Source organism: Gossypium arboreum, chromosome 8 (genome assembly GCF_025698485.1).
Source record: "Gossypium arboreum isolate Shixiya-1 chromosome 8, ASM2569848v2, whole genome shotgun sequence".
Lineage (NCBI taxonomy): Eukaryota > Viridiplantae > Streptophyta > Magnoliopsida > Malvales > Malvaceae > Gossypium > Gossypium arboreum.
This window is the reverse complement of record NC_069077.1, coordinates 21,613,971-21,618,682: the sequence shown is the minus strand read 5'-3', so window position 1 is coordinate 21,618,682 and position 4,712 is coordinate 21,613,971. Positions and strand designations below refer to the sequence as shown.

The 4,712-nt window shown below is 36.5% G+C and overlaps 1 non-coding gene across 1 annotated transcript; it reads left to right on the top strand.

Moving 5' to 3' along the window:
• The first annotated feature begins 242 nt into the window (after window positions 1–242).
• On the top strand, window positions 243–348 carry LOC128279835 (small nucleolar RNA R71). The gene has a single exon (XR_008270028.1). It is a non-coding gene; the product is annotated as a small nucleolar RNA R71 (small nucleolar RNA).
• The last annotated feature ends 4,364 nt before the right edge of the window (window positions 349–4,712 follow it).

The window sequence follows — 4,712 nt, the reverse complement described above, 5'->3', positions numbered from 1 at the left end:
GGTGTGCATGTCTAGGATTGGATCCGAAGAGAGCTTGGTACTTAAGTAGTCCGATAGACTCACCTCCTCTTTTTCGGTTTCCTACCTGGTGCACAACTTCCATTCACTTTAACCTATAATAAAATTATCTTTTAAAACACTAAGTAAGTTTTTCTGGATCAACAATATAAAATGTTTTGAACGCTTCGATGTGGCATGCCGGATCCGGCCATAACGTCTGGGCCGGGTTTGGGGTGCTACATAACCCATGGTGAGGGCACCTTCGCAATAGATCATTGTATCTCTTCCATGCATCGTAAAGTGTTTCTAAGTCCATCTGCACAAAAGAAGAGATATTATTATGTAACTTAGCCGTTTTAGCCGGCGAAAAATATTTTAGTAGAAATTTTTCGGTCATTTGTTCCCAAGTAGTGTTGGACCCTCGTGGTAATGAGTTCAACCATTATTTAGCTTTGTTTCTCAGTGAAAAAGGGAATAACCGAAGGCGAATGGCATCATCAGAAATGCCATTAATTTTGAAAGTGTCGCAAACTCCAGAAAATTCACCAAGTGAGTGTTGGGATCCTCATCCTGCAAACCATCAAACTGAACAAACTGCTGTATCATCTGAGTTGTGTTAGGTTTCTGTTCGAAATTATTCGTAGTAATAGCAGGTATAACTATACTTGACTCAGTTCCGGTTAAAGAAGGTTTAGCATAGTCATACATAGTACGTGGAGCAGGATTTTGATTAGTCGCAATTGTAGGAGGTAGCTGATTGCCTTGGTTTTCAGCCATCTCTTAGGTTGGGGGTTGAGTATCATCTTCTTGCTCGTTCTCTGTGTATCTTAAGCTTCGCCTTATTTCTCTTTGGTTTCTACGAACTGTGCGATCGATTTCTTCGTCAAAAAGTAATAGTCCCGACGGGTTTCTTCTAGTCATAAACTATAAAAACCTGTCAAGAGAAAGAAAAAGTAAATTAATTAGTAATAATAATAATTAAATTAAATTAAATTAAATTAAATTGCAAGAAAAATAAATGGCTAAAGTAATAAAAATTGAGTGTTCCTAATATTTTAGTTCCCCGGCAACCACGCCAAAAACTTGATCGCGAGGTTTCGTGATAGGTTTTAAATATTTATAATTACTCGTTCTTGAACTAACTATTATCACAATGTAGGCAAGTGTACCTATCGAACAGTAGTATAGTTTTAGCAAGACCGGATTGTTGAACCCAAAGGAACTAAAAGTACTAGTAATGACTGTCTTTTTATTATCTAGCCTAAGAATAAAGAGGTTTTGTTTTAATTAACTAATTACCTAAACTAAGAACTCACAGAGAAAAGAATTGGGGAATTGCTTTTGGGAAAAACCGATTGACTTAAGACAATACCTAAGGACAAATCCACCTAGACTTTACTTGTTATTCTGGCTCTGAATCGGATGATTTCTTCATTCAACTTGTTCCGTAGAAATCCCTAAGTTATGTTATTATCCCTATTCAAGACTAATAACGTCTAATCCCTAGATCGAATAACCGAGACTTTTCACTAATTAACATTCTAAGGTTGCATTAACTCGATCTATGGATCCCCTTATTAGGTTTCACCCTAATCCAGCAAAATCTTGTCACCCTATTTCTAGTTGCGCAATCAACTCTGCTTAATTATGAAAAAAGTACTCTTAGACAGGGTCTATTCCTCCTCTGAATAAGAGCATGTCTTAAATCAGTATCCTGGGATATCAAAACAAGAATTAAAAACACATAATTAAGATCAAGTTAAATATTTATCATACGATTCAGAAAATAATAACAAGATTCGTCTTAGGTTTCATTCCCCTTAGGTATTTAGGGGTTTTAGTTCATAATTAAATAAGAAAACATCTCAGAAGAATAAAGAATACAAAACATAAAGAAAACCCAAAAATCCTGAAGGGAAATTGAGGAGAGATCTTCAGTCTTGATGATGAATCCAGCTTCTAAGATGGATCAATCGACTTCCTTGGAGTAATTCTTTACCCCCTATTCTCCGTCTCCCTTTTCTCCTCTTCTAGGGTGTATTTATAGGCTTTGGAATGCCTATGAGCCCTCAAAAGTGGCCTTTTCCGAATTGGACTTAACTTGGGCTCGGCAGGGACACGTCCGTGTGCGATTACTTCAGGCCATGTTCGAGCCTGCCAAATTGACACGGCCATGTGGTCTGCCTGTGTGAAGAGGTCCAGGCCGTGTTAAGTTCGTACTTTGGTCAATTTTCTCTGTTTTTGGCCCGTTTCTCATTTCTTTCGCTATCCTAAGTATAAAACATGAAATTAAAGCATTAGGAGCATCGAATTCACCAATTCTAATGAGAAATCATCCATAAAATGCATTAAACATGGGGTAAAAATATGTATAATTTACTGTTTATCATGCATTTTCACTAAAAATCACTTAACAAAACTTGTATCACTATTATCAAACATTCACAATTCATCATAAATCATCAAATAAAACATGTATACATCAATGGAAACTCTCACAAATTTTAACAATTTTGAAATCGAAGGTACGAGCTAGATAGATTGGGCTACAACGAACTCAAAAACATAGAAATCACTAAAAACCAGGTCAAAAAATCACTTACAATTGAAGCATGCATTAGCCAAACCTTCAAAGCTCATCAATGGCTTCTTTTTTTCTTATTTTCAGTTGGGAGAAAGATGAATGAAAAAATTTGTCTTTTGTTTTAATTAATTAACCTTTATTTAATAAATTACTATATTAACCTTATATAAAACCATTTAAAACACCTTAATATATGTCCATATATGTCCAATCATGCTATTAATTGTCTAATTACAACATAAGGACCTTTACTTTAGGCACCTTTAGCTATAAGAACTCAAGTTTTACACTTTACGCGATTTAGTCCTTTTCATCAAATTGACCATTCAAACGATCAAATTTCTTAACGAAATTTTCACACAATCACTTAATCATGTTGTAAACAGTAAAATAATAATAAAATTAATATTTTGACCTCAGATTTGTGGTCCCAAAACCAATATTCTGATTTGACTAATAACGGTTTGTTACAACTCTGCCCCCTTTAGGGATTTTTATCCCTGAAAATCTTACTAGTGAATAGGTTATGGTACTGTTTTCTCCTAACTTCCTTGGCCTCCCATGTAGCCTCTTCGACACAGTGTTGTTGTCAAAGTACTTTCACGAGAGTTATGCTCTTATTTCTCAACTGTTTAACCTCACGTGCTAGAATTCTGATCAGTTCTTCGTTGTACGTCATATCATCTTGAATTTCAGTCTCAAATGGAGAAATGACATGTGATAGCTCAAATCTATATTGGCGCAACATCGATACATGAAACACATTATGAATTTCCTCTAGCTCAATCGGTAACGCTAGTCGATATGCTACTGGTCCTATTCGTTCAATAATCTCATATGGCCCGATGAATCGTGGACTCAATTTACCTTGGTGACCAAAATGAACTATTTTCTTCCACAGAGATACCTTCAAGAACATTTTGTCACCCATCTGAAATTCAATATCTTTTCATTTCAAATCTGTGTACAATTTCTGATGATCTGAAGCTGCTTTCAAACAGTCACGAATTACTTTCACTTTCTCTTCGGTCCCTCTAACCAAATCAACCTCGTGAATCTATTTCTCACTAAGCTCGATCCAATACAATGGAGTTCAGCATTTGCGACCATAGAGAGCTTCATAAGACACCATCTTTATACTCGATTGAAAACTATTATTATATGGAAATTCAACTAGCGACAAATATTTCTCTCAGTTGCCTTTGAAATCTAAAACACAACATCGGATGTAACACCCCAAACCCCGCACAGACGTTATGGCCGAATCTGACGTGCCACATTGAAGTTAAAAATCCATGTTTCGTTTTAGTGCTTTAAAAACCGACTTTTGTTACGCTAACAAAGTGAATGGAAGCTGGGCACCAGGTAGGAATCCGTAACAGAGGAGGTGAGCCATGAAGGCTGCTTAAGTACCAAGCTCTTCGAATGGATCCAATCCTAGACATGCCCACAACCATTGCCACACTTAGTTAAATCGAGTTGTAATTTATTTAAGTTGAAATCTTTGATAAATCGGATAATCGTAGCGTGCTGTTATTTTGAAAACAATTATCATTTTGAAAACACGACCTAAGTCCAGCCCATTTATTAACAAACAGATTAAAATTATTAAAAATAAAATAATCCCAGAAAAGAAAGAAAATCAAGTCAAAATGGCCTTATTACAACCCAAAAATAAATTATAAATAAAGCAAACTTAATGAAAACCAACACTTATTCAAAAGCCCAAAGGCAATCACTATGGCCACTCTGAATCCCCTCCGGCTCCAAGTCCCCAAATCAAGGCTCATTTGCAAGGTTAAGGAAAGGGGGTGAGTTTGGAAACTCAATATCTAACAAGCCCCTTTCAGAGCCCAAAGCAATATAAGCTTACTGGGCCTAAGCCCAACTTCAATCTCAGCGTATACTGGGATGAAGCCTTTTCATATTTCATATTACTGGGCCGAAGCCTTTACTGTAAACGGTATGGCCCATAGGCCCATTTCAATATCACATGTAATATCAATGAATGTATGCAAGCCCATTTGGGGAGACTACTCAACCCACCATCCGCTACTCTCCACCGGTACCAACCAACACACCATGTAGGGAATAACTAAACCCACCCAACCAACACACCATTGGCAGC